This window comes from Prionailurus viverrinus, chromosome E2 (genome assembly GCF_022837055.1).
Source record: "Prionailurus viverrinus isolate Anna chromosome E2, UM_Priviv_1.0, whole genome shotgun sequence".
NCBI classification, from domain to species: Eukaryota; Metazoa; Chordata; class Mammalia; order Carnivora; family Felidae; genus Prionailurus; species Prionailurus viverrinus.
The window spans coordinates 31,913,474-31,927,162 of NC_062575.1; the positions used below are offsets into that span (position 1 = coordinate 31,913,474).

The 13,689-nt window shown below is 36.2% G+C and overlaps 1 protein-coding gene across 15 annotated transcripts in view; it reads right to left on the reverse strand.

Annotated features, from left to right (window-relative positions):
* Positions 1 to 13,689, reverse strand: part of CHD9 (chromodomain helicase DNA binding protein 9) — a 235,826-nt gene that overhangs the window by 165,595 nt on the left and 56,542 nt on the right. The window contains exon 1 of one of the 15 annotated variants that reach the window (XM_047834133.1): positions 6,262 to 6,354. The exons of the other annotated variants lie outside the window; for them this stretch is intronic. The gene's annotated coding sequence lies outside the window, so the exon portion shown is untranslated. Of the gene's footprint in view, positions 1 to 6,261; positions 6,355 to 13,689 lie in introns of those variants that run through there. 15 annotated transcript variants of the gene reach the window in all.

A 13,689-nucleotide genomic window follows, 5' to 3' on the forward strand; every position in this document is an offset into this window, starting at 1 on the left:
TAGAGTGTGTGACTCTTGACCTAAGGGTTGTGAGCCTAAGTCCCACATTGGGTGTGAATAAAATAGAAAGAAAGAAAGAAAGAAAGAAAGAGAACAAGAAAGAATTACTTAAACATAGAGATTACTTAAAAATAAAATAGAAAGGGAAAGAAAGGAAGAAAGAAAACAATTCCATTTACAATAGCATTAGAAAATAAGATACTTAGGAATAAATTTAATGAAAGACATGTAAGATGTGTACACTGAAGACTATACATTGTTTTGAAGACAAAACACTGCTGAAAAGAATTAAGGTAGATCTAAATAAATGGAAAAACATCCTGTGTACATGGACTGGAAGACTTAATATTGTTGAGATGACATTAATACCCAAAGCAATCTACACATTCAATGCAATTTCTATCAAAATTCCAATGATTTTTTGCATATACAAAAAAACTCATCCCAAAATTCATATGGAATTTCAAGGGACCCAGAAGAGCCAAAACAATATTGAAAAAGAACAAAGTTGGAAGACCCACACTTCCCACTTTCAAAACTTACCACAAAACTACAGTAATCAAAACATGTGGTATTGGCATAAGGATAGACAATATAGACTGATGGAATAGTAGGGAAAGTCCAAAAGTAAACCTTCACATGGTCAACTGATTTTTGACAAGAGTGCCAAGAACATTCAATGGGGAAAAAATAGTCTCTTCTACAACTGATGTTGGGAAAACTGGAGAGCCACATGCAAAGGAATAAAGCTGAACTCTTACCTTACACCATAAAAAAAATCAACTGAAATATATCAAAGATCTAAATTTAAGAGCTAAAACTGTAACACTATTAGAAGAAACCATAGGGGCAAATCTTCATGACTCTGGATTAGCAATGGTTTCTTAAATATAATATCAAAAGCACAGGTAATAAAAGAAGAAAAAAAGATAAATTGAACTTCATAAAAATTAAAAACTTGTGCACCAAAGAATACTATCAACAGAGTAAAAAGACAACCCACAGAATGGGAGAAAATATTTGCAAATCATGTATCTGATAAAAGTTTAATATCTAGAATTTATTATTTCTAAAAAAATTTTTTTTAACGTTTATTTTTATTTTTGAGACAGAGAGAGAGCATGAACGGGGGAGGGTCAGAGAGAGGGAGACACAGAATCTGAAATAGGCTCCAGGCTCCGAGCTGTCAGCACAGAGCCCAACGCGGGGCTCGAACTCACGGACCGCAAGATCATGACCTGAGCCGAAGTCAGCCGCTTAACCGACTGAGCCACCCAGGCGCCCCAATATCTAGAATTTATAAAGAACTCCCAAAAACTCACTACTATACTCAACCCAATTTTAAAATGGACAAAGGACTTCAATAAACATTTATCCAAAGAAGATGCAGGCATGCCCAATTAACAGATATTCAACATCAGTCATTAGAACGCAAATCAAAATCACAATAAGATTTCACTTCACAACTACTAGGAATATTATTTTAAAAATGAAAAGTAACAAGTGTTTGAAAAGATGTGGGAAAGTTGGAATACTCCTACATTGCCATTAGTAATGTAAAATGGCACAGCCACTATGAAAAAGTGTGGTTGTTCCTTAAAAAGTTAAAGAATTACCATATAACCCAGGTATTCTACTTCTAGATACAAACTATACACCCCAAAGAATTAGAAACAGAGACCCAAATATTTATATGCAAAAGTTCATAGCGGCATTATTCACAACAGCCAAAAGTTGAAAACAGTCCAAGTATCCATCAACAGACGAATGAACAAAATCTGGTAGATACCTAAAATGGAATGTGATCCAACCATAAAAAGGGGATAGAGTTCTGATACCTGCTACAATGTGGATGAACCTAGAAAACATTATGCTAAGTATAATAAGTAGACACAAAAGGGAAAATATTATATGATTCCACTATACAAAATATTTAGAATATGTGGAATAGGCAAATTCCTAAAGATAAAAGGATTAGAGATTACCAGAGGCTAGGGAGAGGGAAAAATAAGGAGTTATCTCTTAATGAGTAGTTTCTGTTTAGGGAGGTAGGGAAGAAACGGAAGACAGTAGTGAAGGTTACACAATATTGTCAGTGGAAATAATGCCACCGAATTTTACACATAACACATTAAAAATTTAATTTAAATTTAAAAATATTTTTTATTAAAGGGTACCTGGGTGGCTCAGTTGGTTAAAGGACCAACTCTTGATTTTGGGGCATGGTTGTGAGATAGAGCCCTGCGTCAGGCTCTGCACTGACGGCGAAGAGCCTGCTTGAGATTCTCTCTCTCCCTCTTTCTGCACCTCCTCTGCTCACTCATTCTTGCAAAATAAACTTTTAAAAATATTAAAAACAATTTTATTACGTTTCATTATTTTTGAGAGGCAGGGAGAGACAGCGCAAGTGGGGGAGGGGCAGCGAGAGAGGGAGACACAGAACCGGAAGCAGACTCCAGGCCCTGAGCTGTCAGCACAGAGCCCGATGCTGGACTCATGAACTGTGAGATCATAACCTGAGCCGAAGAAGGACGCTCAACCGACTGAGCAACCCAGGCACCCCTTAAAAAATATTTTTAATTAAAAAAGCCAGACATGTTTTTTCCTCAAGGCCTTTGCACTTGCTATGTACAGTCTTCTTTCATTTCATCCAGTTCTTTCCTCAAAAGTAACTTTCTCACTGAGGCCCTTCTTGACCACCCTATCTAAAATGTCACCATTTCCAGGGCACCTGGGTGGCTCAGTTGGTTAAGCGCTGACGCTTGATTTTGGCTCAGGTCCCGATCTCACAGCTGGTGGGTTTGAGCCCTGTATTAGGCTCCATGCTGACGGTGCAAAGCCTGCTTTGGATTCTCTGTCTCCCTCTCTTTCTGCGCCCCCCCCCCCCCCCGGCTCACTCTCTCTCTCTCTCTCAAAATAAATAAACATTAAAAATAAATAAATGAAATGTCCCCATTTCCTGTCCAATACGGGATATTCCCTTCCCTGCTTTATTTTTCTACCTTAGCACTGGCTAACATTCTATATATTTTACATATTTATCATGTTTAAAGCTTATGCTTCCCATAAAATGTAAGTTCTACGTCGAAAATTTTTATATGATGTATCCCTAGTACTTATTATATAAGTATATAATAAGTATATAAAATATAGTAAGTAGTCAATAAATACTCATGGAATGGACCGATTTTTCTTTTTGGTTGGGGAGAGGGAATGCTACATAAGGCAGAAATTGTTTTTGTTCTTTTAAAAAATCTTACATGAAAGTTTTTTTAAAAAAATGGCAACACTGGTTACCTGGACATTGGAGTTTATGGTCCATGTAAAAAATATTTTTTATTTTTAATTATGGTAAAACATATATAAGCAAAAAACTTACAACCTTAATTAACCATTTTTTCGGGGTACAATTCAGAACCTTTTAACATATATTCACATTGTGCACACACTCTCTTTTTCATCTTGCAAATTTGAAACCATGCATCCATTAAACAATTCCTCATTTCTCCCTCCCCACATCCCTGGCAACCACCATTCTACTTTCTCTTTCTAGGAATGTGACTATTCTAGCTACCTGACATAAGTGGAACCATACAGTATTTGCATGTGACTGGGTTATTTCACTTAGCCTAATCTCCTCAAGATTCATCCATTTTGTAGTATGTGTCAGAACTGCCCTTCTTTTAAAGGCTGAATAATATTCCAGTGCATGTGTATTATGGCCCATTGTTTATTGCTCCCCTCCCCCCCCCCCCAAGTATTTCTCAAGTTCTTTTTGAATAAGAAGCATGACATGCTGTAGAATCTACCCTTTGGTAGTATGTTCAGCTTTTTTTACATGGGAAGTGCAGTAATAAAAGACATCTGGATAGCAAATCACAAACTGTGACCCAATTTTCAGCCCTCAAATGGTTAGAAAACCCAAGGAGCACCTGGGGGTGGCTCAGTCGGTTGAGTGTCTGACTTTGGCTCAGGTCATGATCTCACAGTTCTTGGGTTCGAGCCGAGTCGGGCTCTGTGCTGACAGCCTAGAGCCTACTGCAGATTCTGTCTGTCTCTGTCTCTCAAAAATAAATAAATTTTTAAAAATAAAAGAAAATAAAAAAAGAAAACTTCTACCCAAAGTACTCTGAAAGTAATTCTTTAATATGGATATTAAGTGTGTCTCTTCTTAATTTACCTAACAGTTACTTATAAGCCTACACAGACATTTTCAAAGTAGGCTAACAGGATCCAAAAGAAAAAATTCATTACCCCGAACTATAGACTAAAACCTATTAGTATTATTTGTTTTTCCCTTATCAGGAGACCAAAATTCTAATCTCTGACAGTAACTGAATGTGTGACAACACAGTTAGCTCTCTGGACTTCAGTTTCCTCATCAATGACAGGTTTCGATAAGATGCCTGTGAAGGTATCTTATAACTCAACATTGTATACTGTAGTTTACTTTCCATTCACATATTCAAAAGTTATAAAAATTCTATAGACTTCCAAGAAAGAAATTTTTTTAAAAATTACCCCAAACTAGAGATGTAAGCTCCATCAGGAAAAAAAGCTTAAAATTCTCATCAAGGAAAAAAAGCAAGGAAGACTTGAAGTGGTGGGGCCCCATATTCTAAAATAAAAACTTACTGAAATTAAATTTTTAAAAGTTTTTAATTTTAAAAAGACCGTGCTTTTTCCTCCTCTTGAAGACATCAATTATTACCTTGTATATGTAAAATTCCTTTAAAAACTTATGTGAAAGACAGTCATTCTATTAAGTTGTAGAAATATCCTCATCTTTTAATTTTTCAGGCTAATATGACCTTAACATATAACAACATGAGTATTAGCAAAAATTAGAACCCAACAAAAATATACACCAATTTGAAAGTTATCCAGAAGGACATCCTTCTAAATTATTTTCAACAGCTAACTAACAATCAAATCCTGAGGTTGTTCTATTAGTGTACAATACACAAAATCATGAAAGAAGCCCATAGAATAAAAGACTTTAATATCTTATATGCCAATCTCTGTATTTGTTTATACTGTTCTATTAAATCCCATCCTTAACTCTGCTGTATGTATCATCAACATGTTTTGGATTAATCTCACTGCAATATATCTAACTTCAACTGTTTAATAATAAAATAGATTCACTAGTCAATTAGGACCATATGTGGCAAAGGTAAGCCAGCAGCAAATGTAGAGCTGAAGGACCCCAAGGTTTCCAACTGCCATCTCTCTAAACTGCATAACCTTGAGCAGTTCTTGGAACCTCTCAGTCTGTTTCCCTTAGGTGATCATCTACTTGACAGGGTTATTCCAGAGTTCAGAAGAACAGATCCAAAGTCCCAAAACATGGTAAATGCTCGACAGATATGTATTTCCCTCTCACTGACCTGCAGAACTAAGAGCTGATGACGCTACATTAATTTGCTCAAAAACTGCTAAGATCTAAGCCTGTTATATCTGATTGTACTTAGTTTCCAAATGATTTAAAAAATATTTATACAAATCAACAGTATCATCATATACCTATATCTGCCTTCGCCCTCCTAACATATATACTTGTTCTTTTTATTCTCTTCCTAAAGATATCAATGCCCTTCCACCCTTATTTGCTTCTCTTCTCCCATAGGTAATCCATGCTCAACCATGTTGAAATGTTGGCCTGAATTCAAACTTTCTCCTATCTCCATTAATATGTACAAGAAGTTCTCTACGCCTACAACACTGACCCCCCCACCTCCCACCTTCCTCCACTTGATAAGTAATGTCTTTTAGATTAAACTCAAGTTCTACTATTTCTAGGAAGCCTGTATGTAAATGTACGTGTACACACACACAGACACTCTTTCTCTCTCTCTTTCCTCGAACTGGTAAGCACTCATTTTCCCATAACTTACACACCGTATTACTGTTCTGGGTCTAGTAGTACACCTAGAATGTCTACTTTAGAAGGTCTAATTTAGTAAGTCTGTCTTGTCTACTAAAGATGAATGCAGAGATTAGTTCTTATTCATCTTTATATCCCTAGCATCTACCAGCACAATTCCTGGCACACAGTAAATACTCAAATGCTTTCAAGAATTCAATAATGTCATAACATAAAACAAAACTCATCAACCCTTAATAGTTACTCCAAAGCTGAGATTCAAAACTATTCTTTTAAGCAACAATATATCATTTTTTATGGCTTTAAGAAGCTCCCACTGAACTGTCCACTTAAAAATGTTTAAAATAGTATATTTTATGTTATGTATATTTTACCATAAAAAATGCCTCAGTGATCCAATTTAAAGTTTAATTCTCGGGGCGCCTGGGTGGCTCAGTCGGTTAAGCGGCTGACTTCGGCTCAGGTCATGATCTCATGGTTCGTGAGTTCGAGCCCCGCGTCAGGCTCTGTGCTGACAGCTCAGAACGTGGAGCCTGCTTTGATTCTGTGTCTCCTTCTCTCTCTGCCCTTCTGCCTCTGGAGCTCTGTCTCTGTCTCTCTCTCTCTCAAAAATAAATAAACATTAAAAAAAAATTTTTTTTAATAAAAATAAAGTTTAATTCCCAATTATCCCTCAAAGAATCCTATTTTCATTGAGAAGTGATTCTACAAAGGGTTCTGTACAGCAGAGCAGTTAAAGTACGGGCTCTGAAATAAGACTAGTGAAAGCATGGAATCTTGGCTTTATCACTTACTAGCTGTGTAATCTTAGGCAAATCACATAATCGTTTTGAAGCTCAGTTTCTTCACCTGTAAAATGGGGATACTAATAGTACTATCTCATAGAACTATTGTATAATAATCCACAAAAAACACTGTAAACAGTTTGCAATCTGTGCTCTTTAGGGCACTGGGTAATCTTTAGTCACTGAAAACAAGAGATTGGACCTCCCCCTCCCCCACTACCCCACCAATAAAAGATTTCACCCTGAGTATTGTTTTTATGTATCTTACAGATTGAGCTTTCTAGTAGGATTTTTAAAAAACAAGGGATTCAGGGGCACCTGACTGGCTCAGTTGGTAGAGCATGGAGTCTTGATCTCAGGGTGGTAAATTTGAGCCCCACATTGGGTGTAGAGATTACTTAAAAATAAAATCTTAAAAAAAAAAAAAAAAAGGGCAGGGGGGATTCCTTGCTTTAAAAGACCTGAAAATCAGTAATGTCGATAGCATTCATTTTAATGTTTATGTTAACATCTCCATCTGCAGATAATGATTTACTAAATTCAATTACTTTATTGGCATTCACACTTAATTTAGTCTTGCTTTGCATCTTACAGAAAGGGAAATCTTTGAAACATAATCTCATCTCTACTCTTAGTAAAAGGTGACTGAGGATAATTCGGGGCTGATACTGAAAACAGATTATAAATTTCCCGGTTGCCAGGGAATCAAGTCAAGTTGTTTAACTGAAATAGTCCTAAACATCAATCATATCCCTAATCAAATTAAGCATAAATATGTATTATAAAGCCAAATAAATTTCATTTAGTATCAAAAACAGGAAATTGACTTAAATGCACAACTTTCTAATGTTTAAAATACACTAAAAATTGAGACCCAAGTTGATTATTATCACCTAATTTGCAGGGTTGTTGCATGGTTTAGAAATACATTCAAAGTTCCTAAAATATAGTAGGCACATAGTAAATGCAGCTTTCCCTCTCATACCTGTCAACTCGTTTCTGATTTCCCAAGAGTCAAACTCTCCCATGACCATTAAGCTTCTCCACACCTACTCAGATTCTTCGCTAATAATCTCTCATGTTGTCCCCCTCATCTTCAATATTCTCATGACCATTTGCTCAACCCACCATACTATATTAACACCACTGTAATTTGACCTCTAGATCTCAGTCCAATTCAATCCAATTAATATTTTGCATATTTATAGTATTTATTATATGCCTGGTACAGTTCTAATACCAACCTGTACCTTCAGTATGGTCCATGCTTTGTTTTGCTCGGAAATGTCTAGATTCATTTCCCTATGCTCCAGGCCATCTCTATGTTTTCTCTCCCCAAGCCTTCAACTGGAACTTCCCCAATCTCACCCAAGGATAATTTTGCCGCTTCCTTAGTCTTCTGAGGTTTTCCAGTTGAAACTCACCAATCATCTTTTCAGAAGCATGTATCTCTCTTTGCATCTGGTCTTTTTCTTCTAGTGATTCTCAGAAGAGGAAGTATGACTGACTCTTTTCCAGAGTCAGTAAACCTTTCACCTCTTATTACCATTCCATCTAGCTTTTAAGTAACTTCTACCCACATACATTTCAACTCTGTTTAGGATCTTTAATCATCCCCTTGCAATTACCTGCTTCCTTTTTAACTCAGCAGTGGGTCTCCAGACCTACCTTAACAAAAAGGTACAAACAAAATCATCTCATGTCTATCCTTCCTTCTGTTCAGTAACAAATATTGAGAATAAGTGATCCACTGCCTCCATTTTCCAAATACCCACTTACCAGTTAACCTCTTGTATTTTAGTCTCTGCTCCCATAAAAATACTGCAACTATACTTTGAAGGGCGACTAATAAGTTCCTAGACAAATCCAAATGTTCTCTCAATCCCTCTGACCACTAGGAAATACTTGCCACCACTAACCAAGTGACAGAAGCTAACCTCAAAAACGCAACCTTCTATAAGAAGCCTCCAATCATCCATGCGTCTGCATCTATCATATACTATTTAGGCACCAAATGCTCAAAGAACAAGGCCCGTGACTTATTCATCCATGGTACCGGCTAAGACCCTGCTTGGCCCCTAACAAAAGCTGTTTAAATGTTTTCTGAACTCAGTTCAAGTAACCCCTCTGCCTTCTGGAAATTATTTCAGCTTCTATGACACACACTATCTTGGATTTCCTTTCTTATAGCTCCCCTTGCCTTTCTGATTCATTTAAGGTAGTGTAATAGACTTAAGTTTCTATGCAGTCACTTTATTTCTATCAAATCCACTTAGCATTTCGAATTTAGTCAAATGTTGACACATCTTCGTCAACATGTCTTCTAAAATGCGATTTCACATTCAAATCCTTCAGAAACTCAATTCCATTTTTTTTTGGAATACTATAAATTATTTAAAATGTTTTTCTTACTACTGATATAAAATAAAGATATAAAACTCAATTTCCCACTACTTTAATGAGACCATATAGCATCTCATTGCCTTCCTTGAAGTATCTGACCACAAGCATACCAAGGAAGCAATAGCTGGGGTCCCTATTTACCTAATGATGCATGTCCCTGTTAGTAGCACTTTGAGCTTTGGTCATTCCTGACACGACACCCACCATTCGTCTCAGGAATAATACACAACCTTATAATACTTTCCCTCCTCCTTCCCCAGGGCCTTCTTTCAAAGTATCACGTACATTTCACCTAATAGTTACCAAATTCACTTTGACCAAAAGTTCTTTCCCATTTCCTTCAAGATTTCTTTAAGTTATAGACACATGTTATTTTTTCATTCTTTCCAAACGATATCCCCTAAAATGCTGTACTATTCACTGTATTTCACAACCAAATATTTTTAAGCATCAAGAAAAGACACTGTTTAAGATAAAACAAAATTCGGGGTACTTGGGTGGCTCAGTCGGTTAAGCGTCCGACTTTGGCTCAGGTCATGATCTCACAGTTCGTGGGTTCAAGCCCCGCATCAGGCTCTGTGCTGATAGCTCAGAGCCTGGAGCCTGCTTCGGATTCTGTGTCTCCCTCTCTCTCTGCCCCTCCTCCCCAGCTCACACTCTGTCGTCTCTCCCTCTCTCAAAAATAAATAAACATTAAAAAAATTTTTGGAAAAAAAAATTTATGCAAAGTATATGAAACTTAATCATTATCCTAACACTTTTTCCCCTCTTCTTATAAAAGAATAAGATATATTAGAAGTTATCTTTCAGAAGTTATTTGACTATAACTTTGAAAACAAAAAACTATGTTTTGTTTGAATATGCTGTAATCCAACAGGCACACCATAGGTACTCATTTGTGGACTGAAAATCTTTAGATTTGCTACTTCATATTTCTTTATACTATGTCTCATTTAGGAAGAAATAGCTATTCATCACCAAATATCCACCATTGGAGATTTTTTAAAAATAGCACAAGATTTTTCAAATACCGTGTAATAGTATTTTAATCAAACCACATAACTGAATATAAAGTAACTGGCATTCTCATACACTGCTAAAAGGAGCATAAACTGGAACAACAAATCTGGAAAATGATATGGCTTTATTGGTAGAGTTGAATATATGCATACCCATGACCAGCTTTTCCACTTCTAGAAATATACATGCCACAGAAATGTGTGCATATGTGTGCCCACCAAAAGGCATGTACAGAAATGTTCGTATCAGTATTATTCATAACAGTTCCAAACTGAAAACATGTCCATCATCCATTAGAATCAATAGCAATGAGAATGAATGAACTACTTCTGCACAGAAAAACACAAATTAGTTTCAGACATAATATTAAGCAAAAAACCACATACCATGTGATTTCACTTACATAAAGCTCAAAAACAGCCAAAACTACTCTTTGGTTTTAGAAGGCAGCATGGCAGTTACCTCTGGGAGGCTGAAAGAGGGTGATAACTGGAAGGGAGGAAGAGAGGAGCTTCTGGAGTGCCCGTAACATTTTATTCCTTGACCTGGGTAGTGGTCACAGAGATGTGTTTACTTTGTAATAAATCATAAAGCTATAAACTTATGACTCATACAGTTTTCTGAATGTCATAACTTAATCAAAAAATAAAAATAAAAAACCTAACGGAAACAAGATGAATCATAAATAAGTATTTATGTCATTATTTAGAGTACATGTCATTCAAAACAATATTGGTAAGCAAATATAGGATGGTCTCTGCAAGGACTCAAGTAAACTTTGTATACTACTGATTTTAACATGTGCTCACCAGATTAGAACTAAGTGTAGTCAGTGAATTCACTAACTTAAGCAACCTCTAAAATAAAATATTCCTTAATACTAGAAACCTCAGGCAACTCAGTTTCTCTGGAGCTCAATTTCTTCATCGATAAAACAGATTGAATCAGTACACCAAATCTATAATCTTTAATTCCTAGGTTTGTTTTAGGTAAAGCTGTCCAGCTCCTTGACTGGAAGAAAAAATGTTAATGAATAAATATTTAATCGCCTAAAGATAAACACTGCAAAGATAACTACAAAATACATAAATATATGGAATTCCAGTTAATTCCATGAAAAAGTAACTTTTATTCAGTATGTAAAAAGCACAAAATTTTAAGATAAAACAAAATTTATGTAAAATATATGAAACCTAACCATGATCTGAACCATTTTTTCCTTCTTCTTATATAAGAATAAGATATATTAGCAGTTATCTTTCAGAAGCATAGCCATTGATTTCTAAGAGAATAAAATTCAATATACTTTATACTGCTGCTGCTTAGTCAAGTAAACTAAACTGAAATAACCACTGAACAAGAAAAATGATCTTTATTTTTCCCTTCAGATTTCAAACTATGTCCCTTTGAGGCAATAACAATATTTAAAATTGCTGGTTAAAAAAAGTTTTAAGGGCGCCTGGGTGGCTCAGTCAGTTAAGCGTCTGACTTCGGCTCATGTCATGATCTCATGGTTTGCAGGTTCAAGCTCTAAATAGGGCTCTGTGCCAACAGCTCAGAGCCTGGAGCCTGCTTTGGATTCTGTGTCTCCCTCTCTCTCCCTGCCCCTCCCCACCTCACGCTCTGTCTCTCTCTCTCAAAAGTAAACATTAAAAAAAAATCTTTTTTAAGTTTTAAAGTTTTTTTTTTAAAAACTTACTATTTGCTTAGTCAGTAATGACAAATTATAAGAAATATCACCATCTACAGTTATTGATAAATAATAGCTCCTAATGGCCTGCACTTAGGATTTTTACTCATAAGCACCAGAAGCCTCATTAAAAATGATAAATTTAATATCAGGCTGCCTACAAGCTAATAACTTTAAAGAGTGCCACTTTCTTGAGAACATCAAGATTACAAGACTTGTATTCTGTGCCATCACCCAAATAATATCGAAACCCATCTGATACTACATTCAGGTTAATTTTTTTTCTCAAACCTTCTTATCTAATATAGTCTGTATTATTATATTTTACAAAGAACTGTATTAAATCTTTTTTCACAAATCAACTTTCAAAAACTGAAGTGTATTGTTAAAAATTAAGATCATTTCAAGTTCCTAATGCTTCTAACATAAATATGAAGCTTGCTTTTTCTTCTCAACATACACGCTAAGAGTACGGTGATGGTGTGGTGTTGCGTATACAGCTAGACCTACTGTAGCGGAGGCACAGATCGGTCAGATAAAGGTAGTCCCCCTCCCCTCACTCTGCCTTCTAAAGCTCTTGCCTGGAATGGCGTTCAAAGCTTAATTTCCTGCCAAACTTCTTTTTCCCCTCATGTTCAACTCAGAAAATCTCACCACCATCTTTCTAGGTCCTCAAGCCAGGAACCTGGAGGTCACTCTGACACCTTTCCTTTAACCTCCAATCTGTCACGAAGTTGTCAACTCCCCTGCGACTCTCAGTTCTATCAAACTAGATGATATTGCTACCCTAGGGCCAGCTCCCATCATCGTACCTCAACGACTGTACGCAGTAGTCTTTGCTTCCATTTCGCCTTTCTCTAATCCATTCTTAACTAGTATTAGTCTTAAAATCTAAGGCATTCAAAATCTTTGCTTCAAAATCTTCAATGACTCACTGTAACATCCTCAGTAAAACCCAAGTCTTTAATGTGCCCTGCAAGGCCCTGTATGATCTGCACTCTGCCTATCTCTCATCTTACATGGTTTTCCTTGATTATAATACTCCTGCCACTTTGAATTTCTTTCCTTTCTTCCAACATAATTAAGTTCTTTCTTGCCTTCATATTCTTTTCTCTTCCAAGAAACCCTTTCCCTATCTAGCTTCTTAATCTTTGTCTTGACTTAAAAAATATCACTACCTAAAAGAGCCCTTCTCTGACCAGTCTCAAACCCTCCCCATTTTTCTCTCATAGCATTCTTTTCCTTTGCTGAATTCATCATAAACAGTAACTTTACATTTGTTATTTACATGCCCATTATTAGACTGTTCCCACTATTAGACTGTAAATTCTACAAAGGCAGGGATAAATAAATTTATTATGCAATATAATAAATAACTAGATAAAGGAATCTCTTAATAAATCAATCCTTTTAATGAATCAATGCATGTGAGTGACCTGGAGTTCAGAGAATAAATTATAGCTTAAAGTGGCTTCCGCTTCTCTGGGTTTCCCCTTAATCACTTGATCAGCTTTCCAACTGTTTCTACAAGACCAGTGCTCTAACTCCTGAGCTATGGAGCCAAGTGCACCCAACTGTTTCTAAAAGGGAAGAGCCAAAGGTGTTCCCGCAAAATTAAAACCAATACAGTAGGGGGAATGTCAGGAAGTTGTATGTGATACGTCAAATAAGTGAGACAAATTATAATGCTATGGTCATGGGAAGGAGAAATCCCTAAGGGCCACAATGACAAAAGATGACCTTATTCACAGGGTGGAATCTGACCTGAGTATTCAGACTGGTAAAATTCAGGGGCAGAATGTAGGGGAGCAAAGCCCAAACAAGTAAACAGAAACACAGTGTCAGAAGACAGTTATAAAACTGGAATGTGGCAACTTATATTCACAAAGTAAATTAGTGTAAAA